This window comes from Hyperoodon ampullatus, assembly GCF_949752795.1.
Source record: "Hyperoodon ampullatus genome assembly, chromosome: 1".
Lineage (NCBI taxonomy): Eukaryota > Metazoa > Chordata > Mammalia > Artiodactyla > Ziphiidae > Hyperoodon > Hyperoodon ampullatus.
Genome location: NC_136914.1, coordinates 151820952 through 151840971, shown reverse-complemented (window position 1 = coordinate 151840971; position 20020 = coordinate 151820952). Strand labels below are relative to the sequence as shown.

The 20020-nt window shown below is 40.6% G+C and overlaps 1 protein-coding gene and 1 pseudogene across 3 annotated transcripts in view; both read left to right on the top strand.

Annotated features, from left to right (window-relative positions):
- The window catches only part of ANK2 (ankyrin 2), a gene marked incomplete at both ends in the record, with an annotated part of 247216 nt that overhangs the window by 46937 nt on the left and 180259 nt on the right, over positions 1-20020 (top strand). The gene's annotated exons all lie outside the window — the stretch shown is intronic.
- On the top strand, positions 890-19583 carry LOC307069229 (RNA-binding protein 42-like; annotated as a pseudogene). The gene is made up of 3 exons: positions 890-987; positions 1988-2121; positions 18185-19583. The product of its transcript is annotated as an RNA-binding protein 42-like (transcript).

Below are 20020 nucleotides of genomic sequence, written 5' to 3'. Positions count from 1 at the left end.
GTCTTTGTTGTTGCCCGCGAGCTTTCTCTAGTTGTGGTGAGCGGGGGCTACTCTTAATTGCAGCGCACGGACTTCTCATTGCAGTGGCTTCTCTTGTTGTGGAGCTTGGGGTCTAGGCACGCGGCCTTCAGTAGTTATGGCTCATGGACTCTAGAGCTCAGGCTCAGTAGCTGTGGCTCATGGGCTCTAGAACGCAGGCTCAGTAGTTGTGGTGCATGGGCTTAGTTGCTCCATGGCATGTGGGATCTTCTCAGACCAGGGATTGAACCCATGTCCCCTGCATTGGCAGGCAGATTCTTAAGTGCTGCGCCACCAGGGAAATCCCGACTTGTCTTCTTAAGTACTCTGCTAATGTGATTTAGATTGAACAAAACAATTTATATTCTAAGAATTCTCTTGAATGCTCTTTTTCTATGACTAAAAGATGTGGATTTTAAAACATAACTCCCAGGCAGCCACTCAAACCTCCCTAAGTCATCTCAAATTTTATCGTCATAGCAGTCTTTCGGCCAGTCTGAACTCAGGCTTACCATTTGTTTATCTGTTTATTCAAGCATGTATTGTGTATTTACTATGTGGCAGGCACTGTCCTAAGTGCCACGAAGAGAGAGGCAAAACCCTGCCCTTATATAGCTTATAATCTACAACCTGAGAGGAGAGAGACAGTCACCAAAGAAAAAAGTAAAATATCTGGAAAGAGAGATGGAAGTAAATGACAGGGAGAAAAATATAGCAGGGGGGGAGGAGAGGGAGGGGAAGGGGAGCAGCATGTTACTTGAGGTAGGATGGTCAGAGGAAGACCTGAAGGAATTGAACAAGGAAGCCCTGCACTGTTTGGAGAGAGTATATCTTAGAAGTCTTGATGGGAAGAAAGCCCCGAGGAGGGGGAATGCCTGGCGTGTTTGAAGCCAGTGTAACTGGAGTAAAACGAGGGAGGGGAAGAGAAGTAGGAGGTCGGGGAGAGCCCAAGGCAGCACCAGAGAGCATGTAGGCTATTTTAAGAACTTTGGCTTTAATTCTGAGAGAAGAGAAGTGATTAGAGGGTTTTTAGCAGAGAAGGAACATAAGCTTAGTTAAGTTTGAATAGTCACCCTTAGCCTGGAAAGGGAGCAAGGGCAGAAGGAGGGAACACTTTTGAAATACTTTACCAAGAAGGAGTATTACACATTACAGAGGAGTATTACGCTTTACAGAGGAGTATTACGCTTTACAAAGGAGTATTACACTTTACACTTTACAAAGGAGTATTACACTTTACAAAGGAGTATTACACTTTACACTTTACAAAGGAGTATTACACTTTACACTTTACAAAGGGGTATTACACTTTACATTTTACAGAGGAGTATTCCACTTTTGTCGTACTTTCAGTGAGAGGTGAGGTGTTCTATTCTAGGCAAGCAAGCAGGAGAGATGGTGAGAAGTGGTTGGATTCTGAATATAGTTTGAAGATAGAGCTGATAGGTTTTGTTGATGGATTTCATGTAGTCTAAGAGCAAAAAAGAGGAGTCAGGGATGAAGGCCGGGGTCGCAAAGAGACGAATGAGGGTGGAAGATTCATTACCCGAGAGGAGGGAGAGGTGTGAAATCATCGTCTAGGAGAGTGGTAGAGAGTGATTAAGTGTAACAGCAAATGATTGCCAAGCAGAAAGTAGGATGAGTGGAAAAGGGAGGAGTCAGGGATGAAGGCTGGTGTCGCAAGACGAATGCGGGCTAACGTTTCATTAACTGAGATGGGAAGGACTGTGGTTTCAGCGGGTTTGAGGGAATAATTAGAAGGTCACTTGAGAACATGTTAAATTTGATTTGTCTAGTTGATATCCAAGATATTGAGCATGTAGTTGGATAGATGCGTCTGGCGTTCAGAGGAGAGATTTTGGCCAGAGATCTATTATTTGGAGCATTCAGGGTTACAGACGTTATGTAAAACCAGGAAACTGGACAAGGTTGCCAAAACAGTGAGTGAAAAATTTATGAAAAATTGAAGAGGTCCAAGGACTGAGCCTTGGGACACTCCATCTCTTAGAGGTCAGGAAGATGAGGAGGAACCAGCAAGGAGAATGGGGAAGAGCGCCCAGAGCAGTGGCAAGAAACCCTGGAGTGTGGTGTCCCGGAAGCCAAGTAAAGGAGTTATTTTCAGGTGGAGGTAATGATCAACCCTATAAAATGCTGTTGATCAAATAAGCTGAGGAACAGAACAAATGCTGTAGTAAAGTGGTGGTAGCTAATGACTTGTTAAAGGCATTTTCAGTTGCCTGGTGGGGTGAAAGCCTGACTGGAGTTGAGTCAGTCGGTAATGAGCAGACCAGATACTACTGGAAGATCTCTTTCTGTAATGAGAAGGAGAGAACAGGGGACGTAGCTGGAAGAGGAGGTAGGATCAAGAGAGGCTTTTAAAAAAATATATGAGATAAATTATAGCATTTTTTTTCATTAATGGAAAAAAGAAGTAGAGGTGGCAAAAATCAATGATGCATGAGAGAGAGGGTAGGCTTGCTGGATGGTGTCCTAGTGTAGGTGAGAGGGGATGGGACCTGGTGCACAAGTGGGGGAGTCGGCCTTTGCTAAGAACATGGATAGTTCAGGAAAAAGAAAGGTTTAGGGATAAAAGACCAAGAAGTAGTGTGGGTGTGGTGCTGGGAGCTGGATGTGGAATGGAAATTCTCTTTTAATTGCTTCTAGTTTTTAGTGAAATATGAATGTCATCAGCAGAGAGCTGAGATGGGAGAGGAGGTGATGGAGATTGAGGAGACAGAAGATATGAAATAATCATCTAGGAGAGTGGGGGAGAGAGTGATTAAGGGTAACAGAGTAAGATTGCCAGGCAGTGTTAAAGGCCTACTTAAGGATTATGACAAGTGAGCACGTATGTGTATCTCTGCAGCCGCATTCGACATGGGATCAGTTGCAGAGATTGTGGTTGAGCTAAGCATGTATAGTACAGCCAGAGAAGGGCAAGCCAACTGCGGATGCATACAAGGGAATGACTAAAATGATTATAAAGATTATGCATGGAATTTAGGCTGAATGAGGAAAGAAATAGACACAGTGAAAAGGTGAACAGTCTCTAGGTGTCAGGGGCTGAAGGATTATTTGATTTGGGTCAGTAGATTGGCAGGAGGGTAAATGGAAGTTAACGGCTCAGGTACTTGAAGTTGAAATCCTGGAGGAAGATTATATCATTGGAAATGACCGTGGAAAGAGTAGATGAGGTAGAGAGAAGAAAAATTATTGGTAGAAAAGTCAGGAACCTGAATGTGTAGAGTCCTGGAAAAACCACCTTCATATATGTTGGAAAAGGTGGAATGAACTAGAAGCTAAAATCTTCAAGAGATGAGGATGGGATCTAAAACATACAGGCTGGGCTTCCCTGATGGCGCGGTGGTTGGGAGTCCGCCTGCCGGTGCAGAGAATGCAGGTTTATGCCCCGGTCCAGGAGGATCCCACATGTCGCGGAGCGGCTGGGCCCGTGAGACGTGGCCGCTGAGCCTGAGCGTCCGGAGCCTGTGCTCCGCAACGGGAGAGGCCACAGCAGTGAGAGGCCCGCGTACTGCAAAAATAAATAAATAAATAAATTAAATAAATGAATAAAACATATAGACTCGTGGCTTCTGGAGGTTTATGTAAAAGGATGAGGAAAAAATAGTTTTGAAGAGCAAGGAGCATTAGCATAGCTCCACTGAGTCCAGTGGTTAATTGGGGTGTAGGGGATAAATATTATCACTTGAGTAGACTTCAGAGAAGCAGTAGCTTCAGGTTTCATTTAGAACAGAAAGGTTAAAAGGAATGCTCAGAGAAAAGATTTAAGACACAGGTGCTGCTAATAACCACATTCATGTGTTCTAGAGGACATTGTATAAGAGTTTTAGGACATGGGAAGTGATCAGAGACATGGTTAGAAAAGGGGATAGCAAGGCATACAGGGGTTGCATTTGGAGGGATGGGGATTGACCCAGTGACTGGCACAATAGGGATACAGGGTGTGATAAGTTTAGTCCACATGGTCCCAACCAGATGGTGATGGTGAGATTGTGAGAGTTGTCTGGAGAAAGATAAGAGGCAGCAGGGAGTCTAGCCAGGAGCCCATAGAATTATGGAGTCCCACCTTGATTTCTGCTATGGAGGGTCAACAGAGGGAAGATCTTGATCCAAACACGTATTCAATACAGCTCTTCAGATATGCACTACAACCAAACACAGGTGGTGTGTGAGGTAAGAGGTAGACGCCATTTTTGCTTAGTCATTTTTCTGCTTGGTTATTTTCTTTGTGCCATTAAAAATCAACCATCCCCTTTGCAGTAACTGAGATTTTGTCCACTCGTAGTCTAACAGTCTCTTTGTTTGCTGATCACTTATTCTAAACAGTTTTTTTCCTTTCTTCTATAGAATTTCCCCAAGCCTCTCCCATCCCTCCTTACCCTCATAGATTTCTCCTTCTCCTTTCATGTGTGTGTATATGTATTTTGATGATTATAAAGGTGTAACCCCAAATCCTAGGATCTCTAGCCTTTTCAAGTCCTTCTGTCTTCTGGAATAAGGAGGAAGGAAAAAAAGGAAACCTTGTTTTCAGATGATACCTTCTTCAGATTCAGAAAAAGAGAAGAGAATTCAGCAGCTCCATATGAAAAATTGGTTGTTGAGATGGACATGATCAGGGGCTACCTGTCTCTTGATAAGCCTGTATATGTACATGCATATAACTTGATGTAGGTGACTAATTTTAGTCCTTTACTCAGTTTCTTTTCAGCCTCTTCCCGCAGAAATGAAAGGTCTTCAGGGTAGGATGAAAGAGTCTAAGATGCAGATGAACAAAAGCTCATAAGGGCACACCTTGGAAGAGGTCATCCCTGGCTCTCCCCACACCCTCATTCCCCTAGCTACCACCACCAAAAAAAAAAAAAAAAAAAAAAAAAGCTACCATCAATAAAAAGAAGAAAACTTCTTTGTGCAGGGTAGAGGGGGCAGAGGGGACAGTCTGAAATTAAACCCTGCACCTGAGTGGGTATGCAGACTCACTGTGGGGGTGAGAGAAGCATGCCACTGCCCTTGGGAAAGAGGTTTATTGGAGAACCTGTGATGTGATATTTCCCTTAAGGAATGAGGGAAGACAACAGTAGTGCCCATGGGAAGCAGAGGAGGGAAGTAGCATGAGAAAGAAGCAATTTACCAGGGAGGTGAAAATATATTTTCTCATCCAAAGCAACCACCAGAAGTTATATCAAGAGATCTGTTATTCAAGTTCCCTTGAAATTATTAATTTAGACCTCAAACTGGAGACGGTCTCTACAGCCCTTTTTAATGACTCCTTTTAGTGAGATTTCTGTGTCTCTAAAGAAGACATTAGATTCTCATTAACCATTTGTGTTCACAGCTAACAATTTAGCAATACAGAAAGGAAGGCAAGATCCACAAACTGGGAACTTGGAGCATCAACAACACAGGAAAATTAAGGGGGTTAAAAAGAAAGGCCCATGAAGTATACCAATCTAAATAAGCTTCAGTGTTGTTTAGTGAAAAGGGCACTTTGTTGGAAGGAATAAGACCCAGGATTGGCACACAGTAGGTTTCCAATTAATATTTGATAAATGAATAATTGAATAAACACAGACATTGAACCAATCACTTAAATTATTCTGAGTCAAATAATCCATTTGTGAAATGGGAAGTTATAATACCTATGATATCAAATAATAGTTTCTTTATTGCATGCCTACTACATGCTCATCACTGTGTTACATACTTTATGTATGTAATCTTCATAACATACTTCTCTACCTTAAAGGGAGACTACTTTGGGCTCAAATGACATGTGAGAAAACCCACTGTGTTGCACACACTCATTCAGGAGACCAAATTATGGCTGTGACAGTTGCAGTTGGAGAGAAGTTAATTAACAAAAAGTTGGGCTGGCCACAATGGATGATTTCACTCAAGCTAGAGTAGCTGGATGGACAAATTCTGGATAAGTTCTAACAAGTTTATTCCTTCCAACTTAATCAAAATTGTCATTATTCCTTTCAGACAACTTGTAATTCTGTGGGAAATAGTAAAGCTTCTAACACTTAGGAAGGTTCTATTCTTGCTTCCTCAAGCATCTATTCTGCTTTCCGAATGGAAAGACCCAAGTTTCATCAGGTTATGTTTACAGACCATCTCTTGAGGTAATATTTCTCCTATTAGAGAAGGAGATTTTGGGGGGAACCCTGAGAATACATCTGTATGCTTCAGTTTCAGAAATCCTGCATTAAGATTCATGTTCCTTTAAATGATCGCTTGGAATCAATCAAGAACACAAGAACAAGAAATTACTAGATGATATTTAATTAAATGTGATTTACCCAGATGATCTAGCATATATGTCTATTAATTTTTTTGAGATTGGCACTTAAATGAAAATATCAGATTAAAAAAATTCTCAGAGAATTCTGAGATCCTCAAGAGCACATCCAAGGATTCCAGGCTGGGAAAAGCCACTTTAGATTAAATCCTTCTCTCATGGTATAATTTGCTCTTATACACGTTAATATTAACCAGCTTCAGCCTCGGAGAGTGCACTTTTCCTGATTGTGTTTCCAAAGGCTAGAGGTGGATGTAGTTGTACCTGACTTGTCTGTGCACTGACCACACTTCCTGATAGAATGCACAGTGACTGGATGAATTAAACAAAATCCTGTTTACCTCTGCATGGTACATACTATTCATTAGCTCATTCATTGCAAGAATATTACTGCAGTATCCTTTGCCTTGTGCTAGGTACTATATTAGGCGTAGAGGTTACAAAGGTGAATAGATTTGACTTTTGTTCATAAGAAGCCTTGTTGGGAAGATAAACAGGACACAAAATACAATCAATTGTGAAAAGAACCAAATTTTGTGATTGTTCAGAGGATAAAGTGACTAAGCTGGCTTGTGTATCGCAGACAAACCTGAAATTGATACTGAATGCAATTTGCAGGAATCATTTTATTGGGTTGGCCAAAAAGTTTTTTCCATAACATCGTCTGGTAAAACCTGAATGAACTTTTTGGCCAACCCAATATTATGATGGAAAGCAGAGTGATGATGTGGTACTTGGTAGACTCCCATAAGCTAACTTTTCTTGTTTGATGGCTCCCTCCTCACTCTTCCCATATTCTTTCAGAGCCCAGCAAGCCAAATTTGGCTTGTTTTTAATTAAAATTGTAAAAAAGGGGGATATTATTAATTATCTAATAACATTACTAGATTTTTTGTGGGTACCTGGAAATGTAAACTTGGTTCCTCGCACAATGCTTGGCATACATGTACAAAAAAGTTTAGGTGAATAATTGATATTCAGTTATTATTAATTATTGAATTTAAGCTTTCTCTAGTTTACATTAATTTGAAACTCTGTGCCATGTTTTTATCTGAGTTTAATATTGTGGACAACATTCTTGTGTCTCACTAGAAGTAGGCGGACACAGCACATACTAGAATGAGCTGTGTGGAACCGTTTTAGGTTGCGTGCCCCTGTCTTGCTTCCTTCCCTTTGAGATCCTGCTGCTTTTTCCCTCTCTCACTTCAATCTCACCCTTGGCCCCTGGAGGCACATCCACTTCAGGCTGCCCCCTTAGAGGAGTTTTCTCGTTTCATTTAAAAAAAAGTTACTGGTTAATTCTAATATATATTCCTTCCCCTGTTTGCCAATCTTGATAAATTCTATGTCAGAAGAAGATTCATGTTTTTAATTCCCTTTTTTAAGATGAGTTGATTGAAATATTAAATGAGTCAGTGATAAATATACAAAGATGAGACTTCGTCTAGTAGATATTTTCTTTAAATCTTCTGGAAATTATACTCTCATTACTTGTATTTTAAGAACAAAGAATTTTACTATACTGTAAGTAACTTATGGGATCAACCAAACATAACCCCTTTCCTCCATTTTTAAGTTAAATTAAAACTAACTAAGCTTGGCATGGACATAATACTATAACTGTCTAGAATTCATTATAGAATTCCTTTCTAATTTTGACACTCTTAGAGATTGTAAGTCTAGAGGCCTAAAGGAAATAATTTTTCTCCTTAACTACTGACTTATTATCAGAGGCTAAGATATTTTTATTCTAAAAAATATCAACTAAGAGTTAATGTGAAATTGAGGTCTAAAGAAAGCAAAATAGAATTATAATGCAGAGCCCATAGGTTTTTTTGTTTGTTTGTTTTAATGGTAGGGGTTAAGAGTACAGTTTCTGAGCTAGAATCACCAGGTAGTTCATAACTCATAATGTTCAATTCAGGGTTAAATGAGTTAATGCAATTAAAAGCTTAGATCTAAGCCTGACACATGAGAATAAACTGTAATAAGTTTTAGGTTTTATTTAAATAATTTGCTGCTGACTTTTAATGTCTAAATCTCTTTAAACCATGACTATTATAGTAAGTAGCTCAAATAATTTTCTGTCTTTGAGCTTCATGTTAAGTCAGATGTCTTGCTTTAACACATGTTAAGTCAAATACTAAAGAAATAATTTATCTATTATTTCTCATAAAATTAATTTAACCAGAGAAATGAGACCACATGAAAATGACATTTAACTTAGGAGAGTTAAAACTCAGTAGTAAAATAACAGCTCTTTGAATTTTTGACAGGATGACTACTAAGAGACCAGGTTCCCATCTGCTTTTTAGGTTTCATTAGAATTCAAAATACATTTAAAAATAATCATTTCTGTCTAACTTAATAATTTTCCCAGCCCAGGTAAGCATTATATGTTAGACCCAAAATACTCAATTCAAGAGTGATTTGTACATGCTCCTCTGTGGACTGTAACCATGGGGGAAGAGGCCACAAGCCAAGGAAAGCAGATGGCCTCTAGAAGCTGGAAAAGGCAAAAATAACTGTTCTACCCTGGAACCTCTGGAAGGAATGCAGCCCTGCTGACACCATGATTTTAGCCCAGTGAAACTCAATGTGGACTTCTGACTTCAGAGTGCCATCTGCTTGTGGCCCCTTCCATGAAAGAAAAAACACTCAATTCAGCTCATCATCTTTAACCAGATCTCTGTGATAGAAAACAGAAAGAGTTAGGAATATGTGTGAATTTATTACTTTCTGCATCTAACCACGAAATCATAATATCTTACATTTGTAAGAGTCCAAATAACATAAACATACATTACTTTATATTCTTTGTTTTTTGCATTTTTGCCATTTTATTTTATTTATATTTTTATTTATTTATTTTAACATCTTTATTGCAGTATAATTGCTTTACAAAGGTGTGTTAGTTTCTGCTATACATATGAATAGTGTGAATCAGCTATACATATACATATATCCCCATATCTCCTCCCTCTTGCGTCTCCCTCCCACCCTCCCTAACCCACCCCTCTAGGTGGACACAAAGCACCAAGCTGATCCCCCTGTGCTATGCAGCTGCTTCCCACTAGCTATCTGTTTTACATTTGGTAGTGTATATATGTCCATGCCACTCTCTCACTTCATCCCAGCTTACCCTTCCCCCTTCCTGTGTCCACAGGTCTATTCTCTATGTCTGAGTCTTTATTCCTGTCCTGCCCCTAGGTTCTTCAGAACCATTGTTTTTTTTTTTTTTTTAGATTCCATATATATGTGTTAGCATACGGTATTTGTTTTTCTCTTTCTGACTTACTTCACTCTGTATGATAGTCTCTAGGTCCATCCAGCTCACTACAAATAACTCAATTTCATTCCATTTTATGGCTGAGTAATATTCCACTGCATATATGTGCCACATCTTCTTTATCCATTCATCTGTCCATGGACACTTAGGTTGCTTCCATGTCCTGGCTATTGTAAGTAGAGCTGCAATGAACTTTGTGGTACATGACTGTTTTTGAATTATGGTTTTCTCAGGGTATATGCCCAGTAGTGGGATTGCTGGGTCGTATGGTAGTTCTGTTTTTAGTTTTCTCAGGAACCTCCATACTGTTCTCCATAGTGGCTGCACCAATTTACATTCCCACCAATGGTGCAACAGGGTTCCCTTTACTCCACACTCTCCAGTATTTATGGTTTGTAGATTTTTTGATTATGGCCATTCTGACCAGTGTGAGGTGATACCTCATTGTAGTTTTGATTTGCATTTCTCTAATGATTAGTGATGTTGAGCATCATTTCATGTGTTTGTTGGCAATCTGTATATCTTCTTTGGAGAAATGTCTGTTTAGGTCTTCTGACCATTTTTGGATTGGGTTGTTTGTTTTTTTTGATATTGAGCTGCATGGGCTGCTGTATATTTTGGAGGTTAATCCTTTGTCAGTTGCTTCGTTTGCAAATATTTTCTCCCATTCTGAGGGTTGTCTTTTCATCTTGTTTATGGTTTCCTTTGTTGTGCAAAAAAGCTTTTAAGTTTCATTAGGTCCTATCTATTTATTTTTGTTTTTATTTCCATTTCTCTAGGAGGTAGGTGAAAAAGGATCTCACTGTGATTTATGTCATAGTGTTCAGCCTATGTTTTCCTCTAAGAGTTTTATAGTGTCTGGCCTTATATTTAGGTCTTTAATCCATTTTGAGTTTATTTTTGTGTATGGTGTTAGGGAGTGTTCTAATTTCATTCTTTTGCATGTAGCTGTCCAGTTTTCCCAGCACCACTTATTGAAGAGGCTGTCTTTTCTCCATTGTATATTCTTGCCCCCTTTATCAAATATAAGGTGACCATATGTGCATGGGTTTATCTCTTCACTTTCTATCCTGTTCCATTGATCTCTCTTTCTGTTTTTGTGCCAGTACCATACTGTCTTGATTACTGTAGCTTAGTAGTGTAGTCTGAAGTCTGGGAGCCTGATTCCTCCAGCTTTGTTTTTCTTTCTCAAGGTTGCTTTGGCTATTCGGGGTCTTTTGTGTTTCCATACATATTGTGAAATGTTTTGTCCTAGTTCTGTGAAAAATGGCATTGGTAGTTTGATAGGGATGGCACTGAATCTGTAGATTGCTTTGGGTAGTATAGTCATTTTCACAAAGTTGATTCTTCCAATCCAAGAAAATGGTATATCTCTCCATCTGTTTGCATCATCTTTAATTTCTTTCATCACTGTCTTATAGTTTTCTGCATACAGGTCCTTTGTCTCCTAGGTAGGTTTATTCCTAGGTATTTTATTCTTTTCATTGCAATGGTAAATGGGACTGTTTCCTTAATTTCTCTTTCAGATTTTTCATCATTAGTGTATAGGAATGCAAGAGACTTCTGTGCATTAATTTTGTATCCTGCTGCTTTACCAAATTCATTGATTAGCTCTAGTAGTTTTCTGGTAGCATCTTTAGGATTCTCTATGTATAGTATCATGTAATCTGCAAACAGTGACAACTTTACTTCTTCTTTTCCGATTTGGATTCCTTTTATTTCCTTTTCTTCTTCTCTGATTGCTGTGGCTAAAACTTCCAAAACTATGTTGAAAAATAGTGGTTAGAATGGGCAACCTTGTCTTGTTCCTGATCTTAGTGGAAATGGTTTCAGTTTTTCAACATTGAGAATGATGTTGGCTGTGGGTTTGTCATATATGGCCTTTATTATGTTGAGGTAAGTTCCATCTATGCCTACTTTCTAGATGGTTTTTATCATAAATGGGTGTTGAATTTTGTCAAAAGCTTTTTCTGCATCTATTGAGATGATCATGTGGTTTTTCTCCTTCAATTTGTTAATATGGTTTATCACATTTATTGGTTTGCATATATTGAAGAATCCTTGAATTTCTGCGGTAAACCCCACTTGATCATGGTGTATGATCCTTTTAATGTGCTGTTGGATTCTGTTTGCTAGTATTTTGTTGAGGATTTTTACATCTATGTTCATCAGTCATATTGGCCTATTGTTTTCTTTTTTTGTGGCATCTTTTGATATCAGGGTGATGGGGGCCTCGTAGAATGAGTTTGGGAGTGTTTGTCCCTCTGCTATATTTTGGAAGAGTTTGAGAAGGATAGGTGTTAGCTCTTCTCTAAATGTTTGATAGAATTCGCCTGTGAAGCCATCTGGTCCTGGGCTTTTGTTTGTTGGAAGATTTTTATTCACAGTTTCAAATTCAGTGCTTGTGATTGGTCTGTTCATGTTTTCTACTTCTTCCTGGTTCAGTCTCAGAAGGTTGTGCTTTTCTAAGAATATGTCCATTTCTTCCAGGTTGTCCATCTTATTGGTATAGAGTTGCTTGTAGTAATCTCTCATGATCCTTTGTATTTCTTCAGTGTCAGTTGTTACTTCTCCTTTTTCATTTCTAATTCTATTGATTTGAGTCTTCATGTTTTTTCCTGATGCATCTGCCTAATGGTTTTTCAATATTGTTTATCTTCTCATGGAACCAACTTTTAGTTTTATTGATCTTTGCTACCATTTCCTTCATTTCTTTTTCATTTATTTCTGACCTGATCTTTATGATTTCTTTCCTTCTGCTAACTTTGGGGTTTTTTGTTCTTCTTTCTCTAATTGCTTCAGGTGTAAGGTTAAGTTGTTTATTTGAGATGTTTCTTGTTTCTTGAGGTAGGATTGTATTGCTATAAACTTCCCTCTTAGAATGGCTTTTGTTGCATCCCATAGGTTTTGGGTCGTCGTGCTTTCATTGTCATTTGTTTCTAGGTATTTTTTGATTTCCTCTTTGATTTCTTCAGTGATCTCATGGTTATTTAATAGTATATTGTTTAGCCTCCATGTGTTTGTAATTTTTACAGATGTTTTCCTGTAATTGATATCTAGTCTCATAGCATTGTGGTCAGAAAAGATACTTGATACGATTTCAATTTTCTTAAATTTACCAAGGCTTGATTTGTGACCCAAGGTATGATCTATCCTGGACAATGTTCCATGAGCACTTGAGAAGAAAGTGTATTCTGTTGTTTTTGGCCAGAATGTCCTATAAATATCAATTAAGTCCATCTTATTTAATGTATCATTTAAAGCTTGTGTTTCCTTATTTATTTTCATTTTGGATGATCTGTCCTTTGGTGAAAGTGAGGTGTTAAAGTCCCCTACTATGATTGTGTTACTGTCAATTTCTCCTTTTATGGCTGTTGGCATTTGCCTTATGTATTGAGGTGCTCCTATGTTGGTTGCATAAATATTTACAATTGTTATATCTTCTTCTTGGATCGATCCCTTGATCATTATGTAGTGTCCTTCTTTGTCTCTTATAATAATCTTTGTTTTAAAGTCCATTTTGTCTGATATGAGAATTGCTAATCCAGCTTTCTTTTGATTTCCATTTGCATAGAATATCTTTTAACATCCCCTCACTTTCAGTCTGTATGTGTCCCTACGTCTGAAGTGAGTCTCTTGTAGACAGCATATGTAAGCGTTTTTGTATCCATTCAGCCAGTCTATATGTTTTGGTTGGAGCATTTAATCCATTTACATTTAAGGTAGTTATTGATATGTATGTTCCTATTTCCATTTTCTTAACTGTTTTGGGTTTGTTATTGCAAGTCTGTTTCCTTCTCTTGTATTTCGTGCCTAGAGAAGTTCCTTTAGCATTTGTTGTAGAGCTGGTTTGGTGGTGCTGATTTCTCTTAGCTTTTGCTTGTCTGTGAAGGTTTTAATTTCTCCATCAAATCTGAATGAGATCCTTGCTGGGTAGAGTAATCTTGGTTGTAGGTTTTCCCCTTTCATCACTTTAAATATGTCGTGCCACTCCCTTCTGGCTTGCAGAGTTTCTGGTGAAAGATCAGTTGTTAACCTTATGGGGATTCCCTTGTATGTTAATTGTTACTTTTCCTTTGCTGCTTTTAATAGTTTTCCTTTGTATTACTATTTGGTAGTTCGATTAATATGTGTCTTGGCAAGTTTCTCCTTTGATTTATCCTTTATGGGAATCTCTGCACTTCCTGGACTTGATTGACTATATCCTTACCCATATTAGGGAAGTTTTCAACTATCATCTTTTCAAATATTTACTCAGTCCTTTTTTTTTTCTCTTTTTCTTCTGGGACCCCTGTAATTCGAATGTTGGTGCATTTAATGTTGTCCCAGAGGTCTCTGAGATTGTCCTCAATTCTTTTCGTTCTTTATTCTTTAGTGTGCCGAGTTCTCAGGCCATGGGGAGGGAGGGGTATGGATGCGGGGCGAGCCTGCAGTGGCAAAGGCCTGCGTGATGTAGCAGCAGCCTGAGGAGTGCCATGTGTTCTCCCAGGGAAGTTGTCCCTGGATCACGTGACCCTGGCAGTGGCAGGCTGCACGGGCTCCTGGGAGGGGAGGTGTGGATAGTGACCTGTGCTTGCAAACAGCCTTCTTGGTGGCTGCAGCAGCAGCCTTAGCATTTCATGCCTGCCCTTCTCTTGTGTTCGCACTGATAGCTGCGGCTTGTGCCCGTCTCTGGAGCTCGTCTAGGCAGTGCTCTGAATCCCCTCTCCTCACGCACCCTGAAACAATGGTCTCTTGCCTCTTCAGCAAGTCCAGACTTTTCCAGGGCTCCCTCCTGGCTAGCTGTTGCACAGTAGCCCCCTTCCAGCTAGTTCACGCAGCCAACCCCAGTCCTCTCCCTGGGATTCCACTGAAGCCTGAGCCTCGGCTCCCAGCCCCCACCTGCCCCGGCGGGTCAGCAGACAAGCCTCTCGAGCTGAGGAGTGCTGGTCGGCACTGATCCTCTGTGCAGGAATCTCTCTGCTTTGCCCTCCGCACCCCTGTTGCTGCACTCTCCTCCGCGGCTCCGAAGCTTTCCCCTTCTGCCACCCACAGTCTCTGCCCGCGAAGGGCCTTCCTAGTGTGTGGAAACCTTTCCTCCTTCACAGCTCCCTCCCAGAGGTGCAGGTCCCATCCCTATTGTTTAGTGTCTATTTTTCCTTTTTTCTTTTGCCCTACCCTTCTGCGTGGGGATTTTCTTGCCTTTTGGGAAGTCTGAGGTCCTCTGCCAGCATTCAGTAGGTGTTCTGTAGGAGTTGTTCCACATGTAGATATATTTCTGATGTATTTGTGGGGAGGAAAGTGATCTCCACATCTTACTCCTCCAGCATCTTGAAGGCGCTCCTCTATATTCTCTTTTAAATAACTATCTATAGAAGGCAAGGTGGAAACTTCCCCTTTTACTAGTGAAGGAACTAAATTACATTGCTAGTAATGGTGAGACAGAATAGGAACTCTAACATGTGTGTTCTCCACTATTCCACACTCCCTCTTGGAACTCCAGATGTGGATGTGGTTTAACCATGATTCGGCTAGTATTTTCAAAAAGAAGAATTCTTATTTGTCCCAACATTATTCATCTTATTTGCATCACAGCACTCATCTAAAATGAAAATTATTGATTTCATAAAATTCAAATAAGCATATCATAAAAACCATTCCTCTCTTAGAATGCCCTTTGTGAGCATCAGCTTTTTTACTTATTTGGTCTGAAACAACATCTTGTTTACCCAAGATGCCTTCATGTCTTGGGTCTTGCCTAAACTTCCTTAGTTTTTTTTTGTTTTGTAATCTAGAGAAGCATGTGTGCACATGCACACACACACGGGTGCACACCACATGCACACGCACATGCAGGCATGTGTACACATGTATGTGTATGTAAAGTTTCACCAAAGAAACCCCTCCAAAACAAAATCAACACTTGCCATCCTCAGTGCACTCTATTTTTCTTTGCTCTACTTCATGTTTTGAAATACACTGATTGGCAATCCATTAAACAGATTTGTGCATGATGACCTACAGTTTGAAACACTGGTGTGGAGCTTAATTATTTTAGCTTTTTTGAAAGCATGAGTTTGGAAATCAGATCTAAGTTTGAACTTTTGCTCTTCCTCTTCTTGGTGGTAAGGATCTTTGAGGCAAATCACTTGGCTTCTGAGAATTTTAGTATCTTCATCTATAAAATATAATAATATATGTAAAATGTAAAATGTAATAATGATATCCATGTCATTAAGCTTCTGTTTCATTCGTTAAGTATTTATTTCTCAGCTCTCATAATCTTTCATCCTTCTTGGTCCTAGTTAGATTTTGAAGAATTTTCATAACTCTTTCTTCTCCCAGGCTAACTCACCATCATATTTAATGTCATTCTCCGTATGTGGGGGATTGTATGATTAAAACATTTGATGGGGTTAGACAGGGGAAAAGACCAGTGCTAAAAAGGGAGCTACCAGCCAGGAGTGCTAGATGGGCTTCCACTATGGTTGAAATGGAGATCCAGAAATAGACTATATAAAGTCGTATCTTTGAAGCACTCTTTTTTTTTTTTTTTTTTGCGGTACGCGGGCCTCTCACTGTTGTGGCCTCTCCCGGTGCGGAGCACAGGCTCCGGACGCGCAGGCTCAGCGGCCATGGCTCACGGGCCCAGCCGCTCCACGGCATGTGGGATCTTCCCGGACCGGGGCACGAACCCGTGTCCCCTGCATCGGCAAGCGGACTCCCAACCACTGCGCCACCAGGGAAGCCCTGAAGCACTCTTATTCTAAGCTTTTTCCCTATGAAATGACCAATGAGCCACCAAATTTCAGGCCTCATTGTAAATATTTTTAAATTGATGAAGACTTAGCAAATCCTCATTAAATATTCATCATTTTGGAATTAAAAAGAAAGCCTCTAGGATTTGAGAGTAACTCACTAATAAAACAAGTTTCCTCTTGGGTCATCCATAGTTTGATTTATGTATTAAATCAGAAATCTTCGGACATCAAAGACACAGTAAGATCAGTTCAACTGACAAAAGTTGACACGCGCTTTGCTTTTCCCCATCTTCATGAAAACTAAATACATTCTTAATTCCATCATAGTGAGTACTCTTAGTTTAGAGCAACCACCATGAAAGAGGTGGGAAAGTTGCAGATAGATTATGGATGAGTATACTGAGTGGGAATTGGATTGGGAATATGTAAACAGGTCATTTTCATTTTGAGTTTGATTTTTTTCCTCCCATTATATAGATGATTCCTTTCACCAGTGTCATTTATGGTAATGGCAGAGTGAAACTGTAAACTGCATTTCATAATTATTTGTATCTCTATATGTGGGCACGTAGTTCCTCTTGAAAAGAGCTCCTCATTTAGGATGTCTCTGACACAGGAGCCCCGTTATGAGTGGGCGTGGGGTGGATGTTAGGGAACAAATTTCACTTTCTCTTCTCTATTATTTTCTCGTTGATGTATCCATTTGCCCTCCATCTTTTTCCTTTAATATTTTCAAGAACTCATATTTGCAATTGCCTCCTTTCAAATATTTAAATTTTAATGTTATTAAAGAAGTTATATATTTAGTTGTACTTTTCTGACAGACTGGAGGACCCTTAATTCAACATGTAAGATTTGCAAAGTAGAATAGCCAAAGATTTGAAAAAATCATGGATGAGTATATGCTAGCACAGAGGTGATTTTCAATTGTTTAATAATAAATATTTGGGGAGCTCTCTGGGGACAGAAACTATGTCACTGGTCCTCCCTTAGAACCTAGCACCTAGAGCTGAGTACTTGGTGGGTAACTAGCAAATGCTTGTTGATTAACTGATAAGTTTATATTAATTACAGATTTGTCCTAAGATCCAAAACAGTTTAATGGATTTTGATGCAAGCATTTAAGTTTCATGTATGGTTAGCTGTATCTTCTTGAATCTGTTCCTCATCTTTTAAAAATGGACTAATCTCTACATTTTCCGTATGTGCCAAAAATGTACCAATGCTCAAATGGTGGTATAAAATTTTTATTAGTTCTACCTGGGGTTTCATCCACTAGTTTTATATGATCATAGAAAAGCAGTCAATGGGCAAAATATCTCATAGAATCATCAAGAGAAATGGAGAATAGAGCTTATTGCAAAATTTGATTATAAACAAAATGTTATAATATTGCTTTATAAAAATTTAATAGAAGTGCTAAACAAAAAAGATAACTCTGTCCTTTAAGGTTGATTAATGTGCACATGGTTGTTTCAAAGTAGCCTTAAGATCTTATTTTTAAACTACATGGTATATTTAGACATTTTAGTGATATTATATAGAAATAGAATTATTCCAAAAGTTGTAGATCAAAGTGATATCTTGCCTGGGACTCACAGATCTATAAGCCCAATCAATATTTTGCTCACAATAAGCCAGCTCAATGAATATTTCTTGATTGTTTCAAACGACTCAAGCTCATATTCTTTTATCCACGTTAACTTACATAAAGCCAATATCAAAGACTTATCAGTAGTAGCCTGCTTTGGTTAGTCCCCATTCAGGATGCTGCCACAGTAATGATAGCAGGTGGCAGGCCAGCCCTGTGATCCCCAGGTGCAGGAGGACCTGTGGTCCTGGGCCCTGGTGCCAGCACCCGGGCAAGGGCAGCAAGGAAAGCTTGGAAGAGATGGAGGCAGAGACGGCCCTGTTTGAGCAGGAAGTTCTGGGGCTCTGGTAACCGGAATCCCAACTGCTATACCTGCTGTACCCCAGTGCCCATAGTCCCCATGGTAGAAGCGATGCAGTTCCCAGCAGTTCCTGTGCCTGCCCAATGATAGCGACCAACATACCGGCAGGTCCAACAGACTCTCCAGACCTGGGCAGTCACCATGGCCACAGTGGTTCCTCCCATGGTGGGTGACCCTCCCTCTGTGGTGTACCTCCTTTCCAGGTGCATTTGGCCCCCATGATTGGATTCAACTGGACTGTCCAAAGGCTGGAGAAGCCCTGTTCCTGCCATGAACAGCTGTGGCACCCACCACAGAGGGCTTCTCTCCTGTATCCAGCACTAGTCCCCCACGTGCTACAGAGAGCACATTCTGCTCTTTACTCTGCAGCAGGCAGTCCTCACCCCATGGCCCTGCTGCCCCCTCACCAGGCCCCCGTGGGCCCCCTTTTCTGCTTGGACCCCCACCCCCCCAGGACCATCTCTAATGCTGTCACCAATGGCTCGGGGTCCCGAAGCCCTTCCCTGGGTTCCATGGCTGCTCTGAGGCCTCTCCTAGAAGAGCCAGCAGCATACCGAGAGCTGGGCATCAGCCTGAGGTTGATTCTGGAAGAGAAGGAAGAGGCAGTGGTGGTGGCAGCAGCTGGGCTGGAGGAGGCTAGGGTGCTGGTGGCTGTGAGGGCAGGAAGCACCCCAGCTGGTCCTAGTCTTTGGGTCCTGGCCACCTACCACTGGCCCTGACCATGGATTTGCCTGAGCCCCTGCCCCTCCTGCTGGAAGTAGTGTGCCAGGCTTACTGCCTCCAGCGCACATTCCTTAGCTCCTGGCCCCTGCCCCCTCGCCCTGGCCTTGTGACCCTCTAGATCCCAGAGTCCCTGGGTGAGGACAAGAAGAAAGGAAAGCCAGAGAAATTGACACAGCATTCTCACCGGCAGCTGGGAGCAGCTGGGAGGACCCCAGCCTGCTGGAGTGGGATGCAGATGGTTTCTGAATCTTCTGTGGGGATCTGGGCAATGAAATGGAGATGCCATCTTGGAACTCACCTTTAGCCCCTTCCCCTTCCCATACTTCTTTAAGGCTAAGGCGATCTGTGACAAGCGCACTGGCAGATCATGGGCTATAGCTTCTTCAGCTTTAAGAACCCCAGCAACTATGTGTGCTCCGTGTGTTGAGATGAACGTGAAGTACATAGGCTCGCGCCCCACCAAGCTGCAGAAGAGCACGTGGAAGGCCCGGAACCTGGGCCTTGAGTGCAAGAAGCAGAAGAAGAAATTGGGACTGAGATAAGGTCTGTGGCTGAGCACCCACACCCTCTTGGCTGGGCGCTGGCTGCTACCCACAGTTCTTTTTGGAAAACCCATAACTATCCACTCACCCATCCTCCCCCAAACCAGTTTCAATAAAGTTACGTTCCTCCCTGCCCCGATCCCCCGAAAAAGGCTAAAGCAATGATGGGCACATAACTGGTGCTCATAAATGCTTATTTCTTTCATTGTCATCATTATAAATATTATTTGTAGATAAGACCATTAGACCACAGAGAGGTTAAGTGATTTGCCCAAATTCACACTTCTGGTTAGTAGTAGAGCAAGGAGAAGATTGCATTTCTTATCATTCCCATCACCATGTTATTCCTGCAGTTGACCACACTGTCTCAAAAAGAAAAAAAGAAAAAAAAAAGTAGTAGTAGAAGAAGAAGGATTAAAAGATAAAAAGGAAGGGAA